General features: G+C 37.4%; 1 pseudogene; it reads left to right on the plus strand.

Moving 5' to 3' along the window:
* The first annotated feature begins 14,153 nt into the window (after nt 1–14,153).
* On the plus strand, nt 14,154–20,259 carry LOC129870606 (uncharacterized; annotated as a pseudogene).
* The last annotated feature ends 4,518 nt before the right edge of the window (nt 20,260–24,777 follow it).

Below are 24,777 nucleotides of genomic sequence, written 5' to 3' on the forward strand. Positions count from 1 at the left end.
GGTAGGGGTCCGGTGAATCATATATGTAGTATCAGTATTAAGCCCCCAGGCTATCATCATTGTATCAGTATCAGGCCCCAGGCCATCATCATAGTATCAGTATCAGGCCCCAGGCTATCATCATAGTATCAGTATCAGGCCCCAGGCCATCATCATAGTATATATGGATGCCGGCCCTCTAGCGAGGGACTCGATGAACAATGCAGTGAATTGCACGAATCTGACAACTGGCCCGAGACTCGGAGAAGAAGTGTTACGGTATATACGAGTAGAGTAGTGAGAAACCAAACACAGTTTAAATCATTATCCAAGACTCAACTCTATAAGAGGACTAAGTTATTGTCTAAGAATTCAAGTAACAGTATAGTCATTCTAGCTGCCCTCTAAATGCCATTAGGGGCTACATTGCTTACATCTCCAGGTTCCTAGACATATACCAAAGTAAGACTATTCACTTAAGAATTCCAGAGTATTCGTCTTCGAATAGTTTTATAACTGAGAGTTTGTACATTCATACCTTTTAAACATATAAGAGTTTCCAGGGAAATAGTTTAACTATTATAGAGTTCAACATCCAGTAGTAAATAAAAGATACTTAAGAATGGAATTACCCCGGAGCTCGTATCACATTCAGCTTACAACTAGGACATGCCAACAGAAGGAAGAGAATGAGCTTTACTTACCTATGCCAAAACATGTCAAGAGAAAGCTTTACATACCTCTTGGGAGTTACCCTTTATCCTGCTCGTCTCGTCGTCTTCTGAACCTATTCAATATGAAATTAATACGAATATCAACTACTCTTAACTTTCCAGTATCTTAGGTTACGCCTTAATGTTAATGGAATTTATTTCCTTAGTCGTTTCCTCGACTAGTTCTTTAGTTTGTTAAGGCATTACCGAAATTTGGCCAGCACCTCCCCTATAATGTGCCCTATCCGAATTTCCAATTAGGTCCCTAAGACCTACAACCAATAGATATGTGTATGAGGGGTCCAGGTCGGACCCCAGTCACGGCCTATGGGGTTGGGTCGTGACAGTTCTAATGGTCCGATGCTTGTGAGGAGAGTTTCCAGAAATTGAAGACCAAGTTGACCACCTCTTCTGTTTTGACTTTTCCTAATAGAACAGAGGATTTTGTAATCTATTGTGATGCATCTAGAGTTTCTTTGGGTTGTGTGTTGATGCGAAGGGGAAAAGTGACAACTTATGCTTCTAGACAACTCAAGAAATATGAGAGAAATTACCCAATTCATGACCTTGAACTGGCAGCCATAGTATTTACTCTTAAAATTTGGTGCCATTATTTGTATGGAGTGCACATTTATGTGTTCACCGATCACAAGAACTTGTAATATGTCTTCAGTCAGAGAGAGCTTAATCTGAGGTAGGAGAGGTGGCTAGAGTTGCTCAAGGATTATGACATGAGCATTTTCTACTATCCATGTAAAGCTAATGTCGTTGCGAATACTCTTAGCAGGTTGTCTATGAGTAGCACTACCCATATGGAGGAGGGAAAGAAAGCATTGGCTAAAGAGGTGCATACATTGGCTCTATTGGGAGTTCAGCTTGAGGAGAATAACGAAGGTGGAGTTAATATTTGGAATGGGTCTATATCATCCCTTGTGAAAGAGGTGAAAGAGAGACAAGACCAAGATCCTGTCCTTCTTCAGTTGAAGGAAGCTATTGATAAACAAAAGGTGTTGATTTTCTCCAAATGGGGAGATGGTATGTTGAGATACCAGAATAGATTATGCGTCCTGAATGTTGATGATGTCCGAGAAAAGTATGGTCGAAGCTCATAGTTCCATATACTCTATTCATCCTGGTTCAACAAAAATGTACCATGACTTGAGAGAAGTCTATTGGTGGAGTGGAATGAAGAGAGATATTACTAAATTTGTTTCCAAGTGCCTGAATTGTCAACATGTTATAGTTGAGCATCAAAGGCCATGTGGGTTAGCTCAGAACTTTGATATCCCTGAATGGAAGTGGGAGATGATCAATATGAACTTTATTATTGGCTTGCCGAGGTCCCAAAAGTAGCATGATTTGATTTGGGTGATTATAGATAAGATGACTAAATCAGCCCACTTCTTGGCAGTTAAGACTATTGACACAGCAGAGGACTATGCAAGATTGTACATTTGGGAGATTGTAAGATTGCATGGGGTTCCCTTCTCTATTATCTCAAATAGAGGAGCCCAATTAACCTCTTAATTTTGGAGGTCTTTTCAGAAAGGTTTGGTGTAACACCCCAGATGTTATTTTGCAAAGACTAGAAAATTTCTTCACGTGTGTGTAGACTCGAACCAGAGGACTTGTAATCTTTCACATGAGTTAGGATTAATTCCTAAGTAATTGAAGTGTGTTAGATGTGTTTAGGTGTCATAAGGGATCTCTAACACCAAGTCGAGTCCAAAGAATCCCAATCGATTAAGTTTTCGGATGAGTTAGTATAAGGGTCAACTTCAAACAACCATGTCCCCTAAAATAGAATGAATTGGGTGGCCCATGACCTATCAAATTAAAGGTCTTCGAGTCTTCTTTCCAACGCCACCAGGATTATAATTTTTGAAGTTCGAAGTCAAAAGTTATAACTATCCTAAGATGGCCTAGTACTGCAGGAATTTCAGGCCTGGGTGGCAACTGCTGGAAACCTGGGCTTGGCGCCGCAGTGGCGCGATACGCCACTATCGCGCCAGGAATAAGCCTCAGTAGTTTGGTACCTGGTGCGGCGCGCCACTAGGAGATGTGCAGTTTTTTTTAGCCTATTTCCCAGAACCAAGAAAATATAGGCTTGGCGCTGTAAGGGCGCGACGTGCCACTATCGCGCTGTAAGGGCGCGACGTGCCACTATCGCGCCATAAAACAACCTCAGTAGTTTGATCCTTGGCGCGACGTGCCACTATCAGATGTGCAGGATTTAAGCCTAAATTCGACTTGGCACCGCAGTGGCACGACGCGCCACTATCGCGCCAGGAGCATTTTAACTTGTTTTCCAGATTTTTGGAGAAAGGGCAATTTAGGTATTTCCCCAAATTATATATACACTGATTTGGTCACATTTTGGACCATTATTTCAGCCCCCTTCCTCTCTCTAAAAACCCTAATCTCCATTCTCTTCTCTCCCAAACATCTCCAATAAGATTTGTCCTCAAGAGCTCAAGGATTTAAGATCTTCAAGTCAAGTCTTGGTTTCCGGTGAGATGATCTTCAAGCAAGGTATGTAAGGCTAACCTAAAATATGGATTGAGTTTTTCAATATGCCCATAAATGTGTTAGGTAGAAGTTGTGAAAGATTTGAACCTTTTATGAAGATTTTTCTTGAAACTTTCCTAAACTCTAGAATATTTTATGTACTAGAAATTGATTGGCGATTTTCATGACTTAAATTCTTGAATAGTTATATTTCATATTATTGACTACAAATGAATTTTTGTATATAAATTCATATGTATTGATGGTGTTCTTGAGTTGAGTTTGTTGAGAGTATGGATTCATGTATTCATTCACATGAACCCAAGATGAGATTTCTTTTTGGTCATAATTTGTCTTGAGTTTGAGATGGATGGTTTGTGTATATGTGTTGATTGGAATAAAAAGAATGAATTGGAATAGTTATGAATGTGAATGGCATAAAAAAAAATTGAAACATTGGTAGAGCTAGAATATCACTTTTATTTCTATAAATGGAATATAGAATTAAATAAGGATTTTGGGGTAGATGTTTGATTGTGATGTGATGATGATGTTTGACGGTGATGTGAATGAAGAGGTTATGTTGATAAGGATGTTGTGTGGTGAAGTGGATTGGAGTTTAATGTGATTATGTGATATGTGATTTGCATAAGTTGAGTTGTTAGGAGTCTTATGAGCATTTTGAAAATAAATGATCTTTCGAGAAGGAGTTTTAAATAAATGATTGTGAGTATTTTTGTATAAACTATTTATACACTAATTTGAGTTTTAAAGAATGATTATTTTCATCTATGATTTGAAAAGAGTTTAAGCATGAGTTGAGTTTGAGAAGTCTTTTAATTATTTTTGAACATGAGTATTTGGAGTATAAATGAGTTGAGCATTTTTTTTCTTTAAAATGTTAATTTTGAGATTGTATAGATTTTTTAAAGAGAAGAGTTTGATGATTGGAGATGAGTCAATTTGAAAGAAGGTCCAATGAGGCCAGATTTGGTTGAGTTTTGAAAAGAGTCCAATGAGACTAAATAAGTTGATTTGAAAGAGTCCGATGAGACTAAATGAGTATTTTAAATATTTTACTCACTTAATAGCTATGTACATATTGAGTCTTGGGAGGAGTATTGAGCACCGAATTGGGTAAGAGTATAGTCCATACTCGAATCCCATAAACTACGCTGCCAACGTAGGAAGGGATTGTACCGTGTTGGATGTTTCCCTATTTCATTATCCTGAAATGATAGAACTTGATTGATTGACGGATCCATGATTGGTTTGAGGCATTTATACCCTGGCAAGTATGAACGGACGGAGCAACGACGTGACTCATTGTGCATCACCTATATATAGGTGGTGGGATTATTGTCGGTTAGAGAAACTCTCAAATTGAGTGGATTGTGCATGATATGATTGGTTTGATTGTGATTGTAGATGATTGAGTTGTAAAACATTGTATAATTTAATTTGCATATTTATTGAGTTGAGTCCTTTGAGTTGATTGTCGAGTTGATTGTATATGATTGGATTGGATTAAATGATAGGTGATTGGATTGTGTACGATTGGATCGGATTAGATGATGTGTGCTGAATTGGATTAGGTGATATATGATTGGATTGAATTGGATTGTATGGTGTGTGATTGGTCTTTGTCTAAAATGTATTCTTACTTTGGACTTATGATACTTTTATTGAGTCTCTCTTATCTTTCTGATTTGAGATATTTGAACCGATGTTATTCTTCCTTGAGGTATGTTTTATTCTGCCATATTACATACTCGTACATTCCATGTACTGACATCCATTTGGACCTGCATCATTTCATGATGCAGCGACAGATTTAAGAGATCATCAATAGGAGCACCATTGAGGATCTATTCACACTCAGCGTATTGGTGAGTCCTCCCCTATATTCAGAGGACACCACTTATGTTATTCTTGCGTCGAGTTAGCTTTCTTTCATTTTTTTTGAGGTAGCAATGAACATATCATTGGCACCAATTAGATAGTTGTGATAGAGGCTTCATAGACTATATAGTGATGGATCGATTGAGTATTTCGTTCCTTGAATTATTATTGTCAAACTATTTTAATGACAAATATTGGAGTTGATTTGTTGGCCCATGGCCTTTATTCTTTGAGTTAGATTGATGATTTGAGTTGCCCGCCAAATATTCTCTTTATTTTAAGTCTTCCGCTGATTGAATGGATGAACGAATGTCTGATCAGGCTATGTGATTCGCTTGGGAGCCAGAAATGGTTTTTGAGAGCTGGTTACATCTAGGGTACCCTCTCGGGGCGTGATATTTGGCTTCAAAAGTGAATCTTAGAACAACCTTTCATTCTCAGACAGATGTCCAGGCAGAGCGTACAATTCAGACCTTAGAAGACATGTTGAGGGCATATGTACTTGAATTCAAAGGTAATTGGGATGATCACTTACCTCTCATTGAGTTTGCATACAACAATAGCTATCATATAAGTATTCAGATGGCTCCCTATGAAGCTTTGTATGGAAGGAGATGTAGATCACCATTTGGGTGGTTTGAAGTTGGTGAAAGGGAGTTAATTGGGCCTGATTTTATTTACCAAGCTATTGAGAAGGTGAAGGCTATTCAAGAGAGGATGAAGACAACCCAAAGCCGCTAGAAATATTATACTGATGTGAGAAGGAGAGACTTAGAGTTTGAAGTGAATGATTGGGTGTACCTGAAAGTGTCATCCATGAAAGGTGTCTGAGGTTTGGGAAGAAGAAAAAGCTTAGTCCCCGATACATTGGTCCTTACCAGATTGTGAGGAGGATTGGAAGTATTGCTTATGAGTTGGAGTTACCTTCTTAGTTAGCCATTATTCATCTGGTATTTCATGTCTGGATGTTGAAGAAGTACTTGGGAGATCCTTCATTGGTAGTTCCCTTTGATAGAATTTCCAGTTCAAATTCTTGATCGTCAGGTTCACAAATTAAGGACCAAAGAGATAGCCTCAGTCAAAGAATTGTTGAGAAATCAATTTATTGAGAAAGCCACATGGGAAGCTGATGAAGATATGAAAGCCAAATATCCGCACCTATTCGTTCCCATCAATGAGAATGTTGAAGGTAATGTCCCAATTCTTGATTGAATTTGGTATGTCCATCCTTGAGTTGAATATTTGATCATTTAGAACATTTTATTGGTTGAATTATGGAGTCTTGATTGTTATTCGTGCCTCCAGCCCATCGCTGGTTTACTCATTATTCGAGGACGAATGATCCCAAAAGAGAGATATTATTACACCCCAAAAACTTTTAAGCTAAGACCAAAGCCCAAAGACTTCTAATTTTATATATATTTTAGGATCAATTCCTAAGTATTTGAGGTGAATTAGGGTCCTAAGGAACCTCTAGTACTAAGTCAAGTTCAAAGATACTTTACCAATTGAGTTTTCATATAAGATCATATGAGGGTCAATTTCAAATGACCATATCTCTCATAATATTAAAAGGTATATGGCTCATGACCTATCAAAATAAATATCTACTTGTCTTCTTTTCAACGCCTTTAAGTTTTCCTCATTTGGAGTTCATAGTAGAAAGTTATAGTCGTTTTACTAAAGGGTGTACGAATAGGACAATTAGGCGAGCTGACCAGCCATTTTGGCGACTATCTGAATGGTTATGCGAGACCCGACTTAGCTCGCCGAATGGACCAAAAACTCTAGAAACTATTATTTTAGGCGAGTAGAGCCCTTTTTTGGCTAATCGCTGAATAGTTTGGTGAGGAGACCTCTAGCTCGCCGATTTGGCCGACGAGATAATTAAAAGGTCATTTTTTAAAATTTTTTATGGTTTTCTTACAATCCTAGATGGGTATTCTTGACATTTTATCCTCAATTAACTTCCCTAAGTTTATCTGATAGTCTTATAACCTCCCCATTCATTCCAAAACCTTTGAAAAAATCAAAATTTACACATTCTAAGTTATTTCAAGGAGAAAAAGCTAGGGTTCCACGAGCATTCATTGAATTCTTCAAAGTTCTTCAAGAATCTAATTCTTCCAAGTATGTAAGGCTAAACTAAAGCATCGACATTGTTCTTCCATATGCCCCATGATTGTGATAGGTGGATTTGTGGATGAATTGAGTCCCCATGATTGTGTTTCTTGAGAATTTCTTTAAATTTAACATATTTTACATAAATTTATGTAATTGGTATTTTCCAAGAACTTGTTTCTTGAATAAATGATTTAAACTACTTATTTCATAAATCCTAATAGTAATTTGACTAGTATTTAATGTATATGCCTAAGGATTGAGGCTAGAAACTTGAACTTGTGAATGTATGATTGTGATTGGGATGTAGGCATGATGATAGTCTTGATGAAACTTGATAGTCTATCTTCATTATTGAACTCAATTGAATGGTCTCAACTAAATGTTTCCATAAGTGATTGTCCCAACTACTCATAAATGAATGATTTTGGAATGATTGAAAGATTGATTGTCCGAAAGAATTGATTGGATAGAACCGATGAACTGATAAAAGTCTATATGAGACTTTTTGATTGGTTTGACTGTGATTGATTGTCTTATAAGCATTGAGTTTTAGGAGGAGTATCGAGCACCAAATTGGGTAGGAGTAAGTAATAACTTGGACCCAATAACTACGAGCCATCGTAGAAGAGGATTGAACCATTAAAGTTGGATATTTCTCTTTATTTTAATATTCTAAAAAGATAGGACTTGATTGCTTGATTAGATGATTTGTCCTTTACCCTGGCAAAGTACTGGATGGTTGTGGCAACAACAATGGACTTGTTTTACGGTCACTAGCTCATAAATAATTATTGCCGGATAAGTGAAACTCCCATATAGGTCTTGTTAGTACTCTGATTAGATTGGATAAAATTAGATTGTTTATGATTGGTCTCTGTCTAAACCTTACTCTTGCTTTAGACTTATGACACCTTGATTGAATTCCTTATCTTTCTGATTGAGATATCTGAACTGGTATTATTCTACCTTATGCATGTTTTATTCTGCCATATTACATACTTGTACTTTCTATGTACTAATATTTATTTCAGTCTGCATCATTTCATGATGCAGAGACAGGTTCTAGAGATCATCAACAGGCGCACCGTTGAAGATCTTTTCCATATTCCACCTGATTGGTGAGTCCTCCCTGCTTCCGGAGGATGCCACTCTTTTATTATCTAGCTTTAGAGTTTAGAGTTTTACTTTTATGTTGATTAAGGTAGCCATGAACTTGTCATTGGCACCACATTGACAAATATAGAGGCTTTATAGACCAGATAGTAATGAATTTGTTTTGATGATAATGAATTTGTTTTGATGAATTTAACTCTTGATTAGTTGTATTTCAAACTATGTTTCTGATGTGAATGATTGAGATTGTTGATTGAGATAGTACACTAAGATTGATTTTCTCTTAAACTAACTCTTCTACTTAATGAATGAATATTTGATCAGGCCAAGTGGTTCGTTTGGGAGCCAACAATGATTTCTGAGTATCGGCCATGTCTAGGGTACCCTCTCGGGGTATGACATGTTGATTTCTGTATAATTAAAAATAAAGTAGTTAAACATAAAGTGAATTATAAAGGTATTTAATAAAGTAAAATAAAATTTGCGAAGTTGTTCGATTGTTGTTGATGCCGATGGTTGTAATTAGTTGAATATTGCCTTTGATATTTGATATTTAAGCCTTGATGCGCAATTTAGTGGATTGAGTGGCGATTCTAATGGACTTTATTTTTATTCAATAAATTTTAAAGTAATGTCACCCGCAAATTTTGAAGAAAGATGTTAATAAGGATATATAGTCATGATGAAGTAAAAGAAATTAAGTCAGAGATAAAGTGAAAGGTGAAGGCTTATTAAGGTGAATCTCTGGAGGCAAATGAAGTCGTTGATGTAATCCAATATTGACATCTTGTATCTTCGTTGTTCCTGCACTCAAAGAAAAATTCTTAATTGGGAGGAGGTGTTGATTAGCATTGATTCAAAGCTCGATTTTGTTGGCCCTCCATTCGTCCTTTTTGTTCAGAGCTTGTGATCTCCGTTTGAGAATTGGTAGATGAACATTAAAAGTTTATAATTATGTTTTTACTGAATAAAAATAAAAATAAAAATAATTATTTAAAAATGGCATTTTTTAGTTTGTAGAAACAAATATGTAAGTATATGTTCATATGTTGTAAAAAATATATTTCTACCAACTCTTAGATTGTGACACTTTTGAAACAAAATGAAACGTCAGTTATAGTTCTTTACTTCTTGTTAGGAAGCAACCTATAGCTTGACACTGTCCAATCATTCCTTCTTCATGTCTTCCCAAAATAACCCCAGTTTTGACTTTAAAAAAGTATACTAAATTTATGTTATTGTGATCGAACCTTGTATAGGTTGCTTAAATATCTCGCTCAGAGAATCATGTCAAAATATGATTTAAATTTTTTCTAATAAAGGGACCAAACCCTATATCAGTTTCATGCATATCCTGCCAAAGGGACCAGGCCATGTCTAGTTCAAATTACATAAATAATAAAAGGATTTTGAATTCTATCCTAATGTGATTAGACCTTATATGGGTGGCCTACGTATCCCACTGAGGGAATCAGGTCAAGCGTATTTTTTCTGATACAAATGAGAAAATTTAGAATTCTTTCTAAAGTAAAACCGAACCCTATGTAGGTTGCCTACGTATCCTACCAAAAGAATCAGGTCAGAACGTAGTTCATAAGTTAACATGGAAAGGAAAGTTACATTTAGAAAACCTATAAAAAGTCATCTGTTGATGTAGTGTCTTGACTTCTCTTGAATAAATAAATTTAATGCTCGAATATTGTCATGTTTTCATGCTCCTTAGTCGATTGTTTAACTGCAGGTTACCTTTACATCCTTCAGAATCTTCTTTGGCATCAAACTATTATTTATTTGCTTCATTATACGTCACAATCATAAAATTGACAAATGTTTTTTAAAAATTAACATAAAAAAATTTGAAAGTAATAAGTAAGAGACAATTAATAAAATAGAAAATGCATTCATAAATTTTATAATTAAACTTCCAAAAATATGAGGCAAAATAATATAAAGTTCAAGAATGATTTAAGATTCAATTTTAAAATTCATGATATTTCAAAAGTACTACTACCTGTTCAATCTACCAAGACTCTCGGCGAATCAGGGATGAAGTACAATTCTTCAAAGTCTCCTCTGGTACAACATCCCAAATAGTCGGTGTCTCGATGTTGTAGAGAGGCATGCAAGTAGTTGTAGCAATAACCTCTATCAATAGTCGTTCTTGGATTGTCATGACAAGAGCATTAAAGGTCGATAAAGTGTCTTTTTTACCTTCTTAATTGACACAACACTTCCCTTCATGTCCAAATCTTCCTCGATAGTTATCATGTTCACATTAGCATTTTTGTAGTTAGGTAGAAGGTTGTTATTCATGTTGGGCGGAGGTCCAATAAATTGGATTGCTCCTTCCTTGATTAAGGCTTCAATCTTATTTTTGAGACCATAGCAATTTTTGGTGTATTGTCCAACAACTCCGGAATAATAGGCACAACACTTGGAACCATCAAACCATTTTGGAATAGAATCGAGAATTTTTCCTTCAATTGGTTGTATCATACCTGCTGTTTTCAACCCCTCAAACAAATAAGCTAATGGTTCAGCTATTTTGGTGTAGTTATGAGTGATTTTGATTTCATGATTTGGATGAGCTCTAGATGTAGCATGTGGTTGATTTTGATAAGTTGGAGCCTGGACATGTTGGTATGTATGTGAATTTTTGTAAGTAGGGGCTCGAGTTTGATAGTAGTTTGCTTGGGTATTGTAGATATGGTAAGGAGTTAGTGGAAAATGGTAAAACGTTTGTGAGTTTTCAGCGTATTGATAGGGGTAAATGGGTTGATATGTTTGATTTAGGTAGGGAAGAATTTGACCTGGTTTGCATCCTTTGTCAATCATGAAAGCAAATACATCTTCTTTCTTCTTTTTCTTCCCATTGATAGAACCATATTTAATTGTTTTGCTTTTAGCTTGCAAAGATGTTAAGTCTTGAATTCTTCCCATTCTAATAATTTCTATGAAATTTTGTCCCATCATGGTTATCATTTTCTCATAGTAAAGACTGTTATCTTGACAATCAATGAAGGTAGCATTCATTTCACTTACTTATCGATGGTTGGAATCTAGCTACTTCTGACCTTCAACGTAGAGCATACTCACAAAATGTCTTAGTTGACTTCTTCTTTAACTTTATCATGTAGAACCTATTTGACGTGATGTCAATATTGAATTTTAATCGATCCATAAAGTCTTGTGCCATATCACTATAACCACGCCATTTATGGAGATCTTGTTGTTTGTACCAAACAAGAGCTTCACCAAATAATTTTTTTATGAACAATTTCATTCTGACTCTCTCGTCTCTCGCACTCCTACTAGTTTGTCACTATATCCCTAACAGATGTACGAGGATCACTGATTCCACTGAATAGATCAAACTTTGGCAATTTGTACCCTACAGACAAGTCAATGTCATGTTGAACAAATAAATCCTCATACTCTAGGATTTTGATTTCCCTAGTAATTTAGAGATTTCTCATTTCTTCCTTATGATTGTTATAACGACCTATCCCCATCGTTAGGAATAGGCCAATGGAAAAGGATTCCAGGCCAAAAAAATTTGGGTAGTAACTTTAGAAAAATTTAGGCTAGGTCAGACATGGATGAATTTTGAGTCAGGTGAAGTCTACGGTGATCACTTGAATTATAGGAGGTAAATAACCAAATGATATAAAGTATTTACGACTTTGCGAAATAGCATTCGAGCGAGTAAAACTCCCAGAATTGAAATTGGCATGAAGGGGATATTTTAATATGTCCTTGGAAAGGGGTGTGTTGTAAAATATGGGCTTGGAGCAGAAACTCTGAGCTCACTATTTCTGCATATCCCGCCAGAGTGGAGCCGCTATAGCGCGATGGTTCCTGCCAAAATGGGGCTGTCGCGACTTAAGTTGTGACAAAGTCCAGAAATGGTCTTTTTCTGTAAAATCAGTTTATAATACTTCAAGAGGTGACCTAGGGCGAATTCCATCAATTTCCCACAGATTTTCACTATTAAGGTAAAGATTTTACTCCCTAAATTCATTCTTTGATTCCTAGACCCTAGAAATTATGGTTGGCAATCTTTAGGGGAGGGTTTGAACTGAAAATTAATGGTGGGAAATAGCCCTAGGATGGGGTTAGGATCATGGGTTGGCCTAGGATAAGAATTGTGTTATTTTTAATGATATTTAGGCCATTGTGTTGATCCTTTATATGTATTTACTGTTTTCTAGACCAAGAACGAGAAGAACAAACTCGAAAAGGAAAGGCTCTTGTATTGCAAAGTTGTTGAAGCTTGAATTTGAGGTAGGTGATGGTCTAGTTTCCCGTATGTGTTTAATATACTTGTTAAATTACTTTATGATATGCATGTATGTATATGAATAGGGAAATATGCTAGATTATGTGTGAAATAATCAATTGTTGGCCTATTTTTGTGATGAACCTATTCTTGGTGATATAAATACTGTAAATACAAAATGGATTTATGATTGTGGTATGCTTGGATCGGGTGTCATGTTTTGATACATATTAGGATCGGGTGTCATGTTCCAACACATAATTGAATTGGGTATCACGTTCTGACATATATTTGGATCGAGTATCACATTCCGACACAAAGTTTATTATTTGTAGGTCCCTTGAGAGGACCCTTGTATGAAGTTATAGCATGTGGACGATATTGAGTTGTGATATTGTTGAATATAGTTTAACTTGAGATTAGTTGACTTATTCTGTATAAGTATATGCCTATTGTGTGGAATTTATTTATCTATCATCTGCTTACTAGTTAACCACGTGATCCTACTAGTACATTATTATTTTTGTGTACTGATACTACTTTTACTCTGCCTTTTATTAAGTACAAGGAATATTCAGCCGACTGCTCAAAGACCTCAGTCAGATGAGTAAAAGCTTGTTCGAAGTCCAAGGGTGGCTATTATGTCATGCTACTATGGAATTTTTCATTAGTCTCAGTCCTTCTTTCGAGACTTAGTTGTTCAAGCATTTGTTTAGTACTTTCACTTCTTTTGGGAGTGTTCTCCTTTTCTTTTCTTATATTGACGTTTGGTTAGAGTTTTGGTATGGACGACTTTCAGTTCCTAAGATGTTTTCACACTTCTTTGGTTATTAAAAAGTGTTAGCTGAGTTTAAGGGAACTCAATATTATGTATGGTTTTATTCCTTCTTTCGCAAGTCTTTAAGTGTTATCTCTTAAGTTTGATAAGTTGGGCTCTAAAAATAGTTCTCCCATTGGAGGGTTATTGTGGGTGTCAGTCACGGCGGATCGGGGTCATGATAAAAGTTGGTATCATAGTGTAGGTTCATTGATGTCATCATACAAAATAAGTCTAGTAGAGTCTTGCAAAACGGTATAGAGACGCTTGTACATTTCTTCAAGCGGCTACAGGACTTTAGAAAAAGTTTCATTGTCTTTTCTCCTTCCTACTATAACTTGATTCTAATTGGTAACTGGCGATCTAAAGTGGTATCTAACCTCTTCCACTCTCTTGTCCACAAATGGTCAATACTCTCCTTAATGGTGTCAGGCCTGTAGCTCCTGTGGATCCAAAAGAAGAGCCATCCATTTGAAGGTATGGTAGAGAAAGAGGTAGGAGAGGGAGGCGAGGTAGGGGTAGAGGGAGAGAAGCACCTTCCAGAGTGGAGGTCCATATTGAGGAGGTGCTGGTAGGTGAGGCCCCTCCTACTTCCTATAATGAGTTCAAGGGAGAGGTGGAAGTTGGAGAAGAGAAAGAGCAGGTTGAACAAGAGGAAGACACCCAGATTGGGGCAACTGGTATTCCCCCTCTAAATCCAATATTAGCTTAGTAGATCATGGTCTTCCTGAGTGGGCTGGCTGGCACTAGCGCTATCCCCACTATGCCTGCAGCACCTGCTCCTATTGCTCTTTCTTGCGCTGCTGTAGCTCTACCAGCAAGTAAGGTGGTAGGTATAGATGCATTTTCCAGGCCACTAATAGGTCCTATGATGACCTATACTAAGCATGGCATGCTCTCACCAAGTTCCTTAAGCTCAAACACCCGGTCTTTTATGGTACTGAAAATGAAGATACCTATGAATTTATTCTTGACTGCTATGAGAGGTTGCACAAGTTGGGTATAGTACATCAACATGGAGTAGAGTTTGTGATTTTTCAGCTACAGGGTGAGGCCAAGAAGTGGTGGAGGGCTTATGTGGATTGTCGTTCGCCTGTGTTGCCTTGACTCACTTGGGTTTAATTTTATCCTCTGTTTCTAGAAAAGTATATGCCCCATACTTTAAGGGACATAAAGAAGGATGAGTTTATGGCTCTTGAGCAGGGAGGGTTATCAATGGCTGCTTATGAAGCCAAGTTTTATGCATTGTCTAGGTACGCTACTCAGCTGGTCATTACAAAAGAGGAGAGAATCAGGTTGTTCTTGAAGGGGTTGAACCCCAAGTTGTAGGTACTTTCTGTCTATATGACTTCGTCGGGTAGGAGTTTCAACGAAGTCATAGACTTTGTTAAGAAGGTTAAAGGTGTGGGGAAAGATAGGAAAGCCAAAGCTTTGGCTAAGAAGCCCAAGAGTGCAGGTAGTTTCCAGGGATCCTATTCTAAAGGGTCAGGCAGGCCGGTGATTGCAGCCCGGCAAATTCAATCAGCACTGCCCGCTTCTACTAACAGTTTTTTAGGCACTCCATAGTAGCACCAGTCCCATGAGGGCCATAGAACATCATTCCCAAGTAGCTGCCCGTCCTTTAATTGCGGTTGTTTTAATTATGGAGAGCTGGACCATATACGGAGGGAGTGTCCTTACCCCCATAGGATAGTTTTATCACCCCAGCAGGCCAGCTCAGTGGTCCCAGCAGCTGGGGATAACAATGGTAGAGGACATCGACATGGTGGGAGAGGAAGAAATCTAAGAGGTCGTGGGGGCTGAGGTAATAGTAGTGCAGGTCGAGGAACAACCTAGCCAAGCAGGGAGGTTGCCCGTCAGGATGACCGAGCTTAGTTTTATACATTCTTGGGCAAGATCGAGTTAGAGATATCTGATGCAGTTATCACAAGTATTATTCTTTTCTGTGATCAGATTGCTTCTATTTTATTTGATCCGAGTTCCACTTATTCCTATGTGTCTGTAAAATATGCCTTGGGTTTTGATGCACTATGTGATATATTGGATGCCCCTGTACATGTTTCTACCCTTGTTGTAGAGTCAGTCACCATGTACATTATGTTTGTTCTGTTGTATTTATGGGATACCATACTTGGGTTGACATAGTGATCTTAGACATGACAGATTTTGAGGTGATCTTAGGCATGACTTGGTTGTCCCCCTACTTTTCTGTACTTAATTGCAATGCAAAAACTATGTCTCTAGAGATCTCGGGGAGAGAAAGATTAGAGTGGAAAGGGGTGTACAAGCCTAATGTGATGACCCGCCACATCATCACGCCACATAAGTACCACGTAAGTGCCACATGTCATAAAGTTTCCCATGTGGAAGCCTTACATAGGAAAAAGGCTAGTCCATAGTGGAAGGTTCTAGAGACATGTGGAGAATTTCCTTGGAAGACTTTAGAATTCCATGGATTTGCATGGAAAGTCCTTAGAATCTTTTAGTTGTGTAGAGAAATCTAGAAGAAGGACTAGTTTGTAAATATAAAAGGACTTGTGTAGTAATTTTTATTTACACTTAAGCCCCTTAGGAGTAGTATAAATAGAGGGGGCATTCATTTGTAGAAAACCATCAAGCAATCAAGCATTCTTCCAAAGAAATACAAAAGTCTTCTTCATAAAAGCTCTCTTGTCTTTCTTACTATATAGCATTCCCTTAGCGATCTAGTCTTAAAGGCTTACTTGAGCTTGTAAGATCGTGAAAGATTCGTAAGTAAGTTGTCAAGTGCCATACGGAAATCTTAGTGCGAAGTCTAAGTCCGTGACACTAAGCCAGCTAAGGTCATGTCCTTTATCCAGGCTAGAAAAATGGTAGGGCAGGGTTGTTTGGCTTATTTGGCCCATATCCAGAATGTGGAGGTAGAGTCTCCTACTGTTGATTCTATTCCAGTAATGTATGAATTTTTGGAAGTATTCCCTTCAGACTTGCCAGGTATGCCTCCTGACCGAGATATAGATTTATTCATTAACTTAGAGCTGGGTGTACATCCAATTTCCATTCCTTCCTACTATATGGCTATGGAAAAGTTAAGAGAGCTTAAGACTTAGATTTAGGAGGTTCTTGACAAGGGGTTCATTTATTCTATGTTTCCCCTTGGGGTGCTCCGGTGTTGTTTGTCAAGAAAAAAGATGGTAGTATGAGAATATACATTAACTACCGATAACTGAATAAGGTCACCATAAGAAATAAATAACCTTTGCCTCGTATTGATGACCTTTTTGACCAGTTTCAAGGTGCTTCAATCTTCTCAAAGATTGATCTCAGGTCTGGGTATTATCAGTTGAAAATTAGGCCTGAGGATGTGCCCAAAATAACTTTTAGGACTAGGTATGGGCACTATGAGTTTTTAGTAATGTCCTTTGGGTTGACCAGTGCATATGCAACCTTTATTTTTTTTATATTTTTTTATTTTTATGGGAATAGACCCTACACGAGGCTCCCACCTCTCGTGCACAGTCAGGGGTTGAGCATCACCCCCAAGCCTTAACATAAAATAAAAACAAGGAGGGGGACACAAACCTTACCTCCGATCCTATGTTGGTTCATAAGTCGGCTAACCTATTAAGGTCGGCTAACTCATCCCCGTAGCAAAAGGAGCTATCTATAACTAGAAAGCAATAAACCTATGAGAGGACTCCTCCCGATACAAGTCGACTAAGAAAGCATAAATGAAGGAGACTCTCCCCTTCCATGAGAAGACAAGAAAGTAACCTACACTAGTCCTATTCAACTATGCTACGTACCATACATAGCTAAATTGAGGAAGAACAAGTATATGAACCTTTTATCTCGCATGGGGTGAAGAAGCTCTTTTCATCTTTGCCTTTTTTCGTCTTATCGTACCAAGTAAGTCCAAGGAAAGTATGCAACAGCATCACAATCATGATTATCCGCTAAGGAGGATGAAACGAGAGGAAGTATATAGAGCTATAATAACCAGCAACGTTGGAGTTGTTGTTAAGAAAACTAGTGACTGAAGAGCAGCAAATTGTAACTTGTAGGTGATGAAGCCATGGCATGAGCAGTTGCTTGGGTGTCAAGGAGCTCAAAGTAACTTGGAGCTGCTGCAAGAAGGCCCCTACATGAATAGTTGTTGTCTCCCTTTGTTTGATTCTTTGTGGACCTGCACAAGGAAGTAGCCAAGGAAGCAAACCAGTGTGTGGTGGTTCTGTAGTGCCCATTGGAGGGCTCCTCAATTGCAAGTAGATGGAAGTTGAAGATTGTTGGTGTTGGATTGTTGTAGTTGTATAGTTGCTGCTGTAATATGCAGCCTTTATGAGTTTGATGAATGGGGTGTTCAAACCGTTCCTGGATTCATTCATGCCGCCATTCGGACTCGAACCGAGATGCATTAGCACTGCTTCTTAAGAGCAGCGTGTCTACCAATTTCACCATAGCGGCCTATCATGATAATGCTCATAGATGATATATTGGTGTATTCAAAGAGTGAACAGGAACATGCAGTTCATCTTCAAATTGTGTTAGGTGTTTTGGGAAGACAAAAGTTGTATGCAAAATTGTTTAAGTGTGAATTATGGTTTCCTTCAGTTGCCTTTTTAGGCTATGTTGTTTCAAAAAAAGGGGTAATGATGGACCCACAAAAGATTTAGGCAGTTAAGAACTGGGCTAGGCGTAGTTCCATGATCGAGGTTAGAAGTTTTGTGGGACTAACTAGTTATTATCATCGGTTCATAGAAAACTTTGCTTCTATTGCTACTCACTTGACCAGGCTGACTAAAAAATAGGTTCCATTCGAGTGGACTAACAAGTGTGAAGAAAGCTTCCAAAAGCTCAAGAATCTTTTGACCACAACTCCAATTTTGGCCCTGCCGATCAAAGGTAAAGACTTCATTATTTATTGTGATGCTTCACATTCCAGTTTGGGTGCTGTGTTGATATATGATAAAAAATTTGTAGCATATGTTTCACGGCAATTGAAGGTTAATGAGAGGAACTACCCGACTCATGACTTAGAGTTGGCAGCGATAATATTTGCACTGAAACTTTGGAGGCATTATATGTATGGCATCAAGTGTAAGGTGTTTACTGATCACCGTAGCTTACAACAAGTTTTCACCCTAAAGGACTTGAATTTGAGACAGCGAAGGTGGATGGAGTTGCTTAAAGACTATGATGTCACCATCCAGTACCATTCAAATAAGGCTAATGTGGTAGAAGACGCATTGAGCTGGAAACCGGTGAGCCCTAGCCTGTTTGGGATCCCTTAAGTGGCCTCTGTCTAGAGAAATTTAGGCCTTGGAGGCCAGGTTCATGAGGCTAGGCATCTCAGAGCAAGGAGGGATAATGGCCGAAGTTGATCTAAGGCCCATTTTTATAAAAGAGATCAAGACTTAGTAGTTTGAGGATGTGAACTTAAATGAAATTACAGGAAACGTGTTGATGGGCAAGGCTCAAGACTCAAAACTTGATGTAGGTGGGGTGTTTCACTTTAGGGGAAGGATTTGTGTTCCCCGATTAGATGGATTAATTCAAAAGATCCTGTCTGAATCTCATGGTTCATGATACTCTATTCACCCTAGAGTGACAAAGATGTATCAAGACTTGAAACGGTTGTATTGGTGGACTGGTATAAAGAAAGACATAGTTGAATATGTAGCCAAGTCTTAGAACTGCCAATAGGTAAAATATGAGCACCAAAGATTTGCAGGTTTACTTCAAAGAATGCCCATTCCTGAATGGAAATGGGAGAGAATAACCATGGATTTTATGGTGGAACTTCCTAAGACCTTGAGAAAGTATGACTCCTTTTGGGTGGTAGTTGATAGGTTAACAAAGTCAGCACACTTTATTTTGGTTAGAGTGGACTACAATGAACAACAGCTGGCAAGGATTTATATGAAGGAGATAGTAAGGCTGTACTGGGGTGACCTTTTCTATTATTTCAGACCATGGTACACATTTCACTTCTAAATTTTATGGGAAGTAGCATGAAGAGTTGGGAACTCAACTCACTTTCAGCATGACTTTCCATCCACAGACAGATGGGCAATTGGAAGAAATATTCATGTGCTGGAAAATATGTTGAGGGCGTGTGTTATAGACTTTGGGGGACATTGGGATACGTTCTTTCCCTTGTGTGAGTTCTCCTACAACAATAGCTACCACTCTAGTATTGATATGGCACCATACGAATCCCTATATGAGAGGGGATGCAGGTCTCCCATAGGGTGGTTTGAAGCTAGGGAAGTGGAGCCATTGGGAGTTGACTTAGTGAGGGATGCTCAAGATAAGGTAGGAAGCATCCAAGCTAAGCTTCTAGTGGATCAGAGTCGTTAGAAGGAGTATGCTGACTAAAAAGTAAGGGATATGACATTCGAGGCTGGTGAGAAAGTACTTCTAAAATTGTCACCCATTAAAGGGGTAATGAGGTTTGGCAAGAAAGGCAAACTCAACCCTCGTTATATTGTCCCTTTTGAAATTCTTGACTGTGTAGGGCCAGTGGCATATAGATTGGCCTTACCACCTAGTTTGTCTGAGGTATACTCGGTGTTCCATGTGTCTATACTAAAAAAGTACCATAGAGATGGGGAATCATTAAATGAGACTCGGTGTTATTAGACAAGAAACTTTAGTATGAGTAGGAACTAATTTCAATTCTTGATCATGATGTTCAGAAGTTGAGGACTAAGGAGATCAATATGGTTAAAGTGAAATGGAAACATCATTCGGTGGAGGAAGCTACTTGGGAAACTGAGAAATATATGCGAGACAAGTATCCTCATCTGTTTGACGAAACAGGTACTACTCTCTCTTTACTTTAACCCTATTTTTCCTAGTAGTCCCTCGGAGATGGGTAATGGGTTAATTGGAATCTATTTTAATGAACTATCCCCGCTGTTAGAAATAAGCCAATGGGGAGGGATTTCGGGCTAGAAAAATTTGTGTAATAACTTCAAAAAAATTTAACCTAGGCCAGACTTGGACAAATTCTGAGTCAGGTGAAGTCTAGGGTAATCACATGAATGATGGGAGGTCAAATATCTATTTTGATTGGATAGGATGATATCTAAGATGATACAGAGCATTTACGGCTTGCTAAATCTCATTCGAGCAACTAAAACTCTAGAAATTAAAGTTGGCGTGAAGGGTATATTTTAATATATCCTTGGAAGGGGATGTGTTGTAAAAGGCTTGGAGCACAAACTTCGAGCTCACTATTTTCACATATCCCGCTAGAGCGAGATGGTTTCCGCCAGAGCGGGGCAGTCGCAACTTAAGTCATGACAAAGTCCAAAAATAGTCTTTTTCTGCTAAATTAGTTTCTAAGACTTCAAGAGATGACCTAGGGCAAATTCCATCAATTTTCCACAGATTTCCATGCTTAAGGTAAGGATTTTATTCCCTAAATTCATCCTTTGATTCCTAGAACCTAGAAATTATGGTTGACAATCATTGGGGGAGGGTTTGAATTGAAAAACTAATGGTGGAAAATAGTCCTAGGGTGGGGTTAGGATCATGGGTTGTCCTAGGATGAGAATTATGTTATATTTCATGATAGTTTGTCCATTGTGTTGATCCTTTATATGTATTTACTATTTTCTAAACCAAAAAGGAGAAGAACAAACCCGGAAAGGAAAGGCTCTTGCATTATAAAGTTGTTGAAGCATGAATTTGAGGTAGGTGATGGTCTAGTTTCCCGTATGTATTTTATATACTTGTTAAATTGCTTCATGATGTGCATATATGTATATGAATAGGAAAACATGCTGGATTATGTGTGAAATGATCACTTGTTGGCCTATTTTTGTGATGAACCTATTCTTGGTGATATAAATACTATAAATACTGAATATATTTATTATTGTGGTATGCTTGGATCAGGTGTCATGTTCTAATACATATTTGGATCAGGTGTCACGTTCCGACATATAATTGGATCGAGTGTCACGTTCCGATACAAAGTTAATTGTTTATAGGTCCTTTGAATGACCTTTGTGTAAAGTTATAGCATGTGGAAGAAATTGCGTTGTGATATTGCTGAATATGGTTGAACTTGAGATTAGTTGACTTATTCTGTATAAGTATATGCCTATTATGTTGAATTTACTTGTCTATGATCTGCTTACTGGCTAACTGCATGATCCTACCAGTATACTGTTATTTTTTTGTACTAATACTACTGCCTTTTGTTGAGTACAGGGAATATTTAGCCCATTGCGGAGAGACATCGGTTAGATGAGTAAAATCTTGTTCGAAGTTCAAGGGTGAGCTATTTTGTCATGTTGTCGTGGACTTTCTCATTAGTCTCAGTCCTTCTTTCGGGACTTAGATGTTCACATATTTGTTTAGTACTTTGACTTCTTTTGGGAGTGTTCCCCTTTTGTATTCTTACATTGAAGTTTGTTTAGAGTTTTGGTATGGATGACTTTTGGTATGGACGACTTTCAGTTCCTAGGATATTTTCACACTTCGTTTGTTATTAAAAACTATTGGTTGAGTTTATGGAAACTCAGTATTATGTCTCATTTTATTCATGCTTCCGCAAGTCTTTAAGTTTTATCTCTTAAGTTTGATAAGTTGGGCTGTAAAAATGGTTCTCTCACCAGAGGGTTATTGTAGGAGCCAGTCACGGCGGATTGGGGTTGTGATAATTGCGAATCTCTCTAGCTAATATATTATCAGCCTTTGCCTTGACATCCTTCTCTATTTCCTCATATTGATCTACCGCGGGTTGAAACTTGATCGATATTGAGTTGATAAAGGTTTGATTTCCATTGCATATATCAGAAGAACATGTTGCGCATAAGGAATGGGAATATGTGTCCCTTGTACATGATGAGTTTGATATGTTTGGACGGTGGGAGTATTTTGAATAGGAGGTGGTGGAGGCTTATAAGAGGTATTAACAAGTGGTTGATTTGGTGGGTTTATAAGAGTAGTCGTAGGTAATGGATAGATGTTAGTAGGTGGAGAAGTGTAAGGAATGTGAGTTGGAGGTTGGTTTGGTGGGATGACGGATGGTGGATTAGGAGTAGTATCATAGGTAGTGTATATATGTGGTTAACTTTATAGAGGAGTGTTGATGGATGACAAATTTGGTGGATTTGCGGGGGTGGTTAGAGGTAGATTGTTGTTGGTAGATGGAGGTCGTTGTGGAGGAAAGTGTTCAGGAACTGGTGAATCGAGTGATGAAAAATGAGGTGGGTTTGGCGCGATACTCCTGGGTTCAGATTATGGACTTTGAAATGTGATGGATAAATTGGTCAAGTCCCTAACCCGATTTAGTTCACTACGTAGATCCTCATTCTCTTGAGTCAAGCGGGTGATGTGTTCATCATATTGAATAGTAGTTTTATTTTCAACAGTCTCGGAAGGATTGTTTGGAACCATGATATGTTCTAGACCAATTGGATTAGACGTGGTTGGATCAAGCATAGTTGTGTTTCTTCCTTAAACAACCCAAGTACGTCGAGGTAATGCCGATGACTTTGACCTTGTGAAGTAAGGATGGTCGGCTAGTTCGATTGTCAACACGAATCAACTTTGGTTGAAAATAAAAAAAAACACAAATAATGTTAGTTTTTTAATCAAATATTAAGTAAAGTCATGTTCATATAAAGTCAAATAAATCATGTAGCAAATAATCATCAAATAAAGCAAATAAGTTATGAAAATAATATGCAAAACAAAGTCAAATAAGTTGTCCTAATATGCTTGTGACCTTTTTGTGTCTGAGGTAGACCTAATGTAAATTTGAAGAGTATATTTGTTATAATATGTCATCCCATTGCTCTTGATTAACTAACAAACTTTATTTTTCCAAAATAAAGTACCGCATAAAATTAATTACATACCGAATTTAAATAAAGTGATCAATCTTCTTGGTTCCTCTTGGTGATATCGTCACTTATCATGGAAAGGTTAGTCATACCACCACCACCCGTAAAGTTTAATTAATTAGAGAAAATTATCCATATTTAGGTACAAATATTCCTCAAATATGTACTTAAATAATGATAAATAGTTAGTTAGGGTCGGAAACCCATTTGGACATTTAAGTTAAAGTCGACGAGTGGATTTAATACGCCAAGGGTATGAAGCCTCCTAGGTCATGAAATGATGCATGTTCCTAATAAATTGTGTTGATTTAGCTCTATCATAGGTAAACTAAGAGTAAATTTACTAGACACAAGGTTTTCGAGTGGACCACTCGAGTGAGAAGGTTGCACGGTCACACAGAAAAATATCCAGACACCCCGCGCATATGCCAACTCTCCTAAATTTTGAAATTTTGAATAAAATTTGCAGGTGCACAAAACACACCTCGCGTGTACGTGTGATAGTATGAATTTTCAAGAAGTGGAGGTATATGAACGGAATGACAGTTAAGAAAAACAATAACACATTAACAATTTATAGCAAACAGATAATTGATAATAGTAAAATTAAATTTGTAGAAAACAAACAACTGATAGCATGTAAAGATAATCTATCATAAACAAATAATTTAAAGCATGTAAAAATACAGTTCATGTCAAAAAATGTAATTAAAGTAAGCACATAAAGCCTAATTAAACTAAATCCGTTATGGTTAGAACTTAAAGTCTCCAGCGTAGTCGCCAAGTTGTTATACCCCATTTTAATCGAATTAAAATAGCGTACAACATATTGGTAATTCCTAAGTTAATTAACTTAAAAGGAGTCGCCACCTAATTATTTACGGCGAATTAGGACACCTAAAGTTGATTAAATTTAACTTTGTTTTAAAGTCTTACTAAATATGAGATTCTAGGTAAAGTTTCAACTAATCCTAAAGGAAAGGGGTGAGACATTCTTTAAAATCCATTAAACCGATTAACTGACCGAACTTAAATAATTAATTAGGCTAAATGTAAAGATGTAAATTGGTCATTTAAAAGTATATAAAAGCCTATTAATTATGTGTGAATTAGCTTCTTGTTTTTTTAGATTTTTTTTTTAATGGGAAGGTAATGCTGGATGTTAATCTCCAAGACCTAATAATAAACCTTGAGTACATTATTAGATTAAGAAAAAAAAAATTGAGACACCGTGTGATTATTAGAACGCTAAATTGAAGTCTTTTAAAAAAAATGTCATATTTTATGTGAGAAAGTAACTACTGCTAGAATTAGGACAAAAACATAAATTGCTACAATTCCATGTTTATATCGGGTCCAAATAGGTAGCAAATAACTAAGATTTAATTTTGAATCACACAAGCAGGCAAATGCAAATAAATAAGCTATCATAATGCATCAAAACAGTGAGACATTTTGCCAAGTTTCGACGTCCCTTGAGCAGCTTGAACATAAAAAAAA

This window comes from Solanum dulcamara, chromosome 2 (assembly GCF_947179165.1).
Source record: "Solanum dulcamara chromosome 2, daSolDulc1.2, whole genome shotgun sequence".
Classification (NCBI taxonomy): Eukaryota; Viridiplantae; Streptophyta; class Magnoliopsida; order Solanales; family Solanaceae; genus Solanum; species Solanum dulcamara.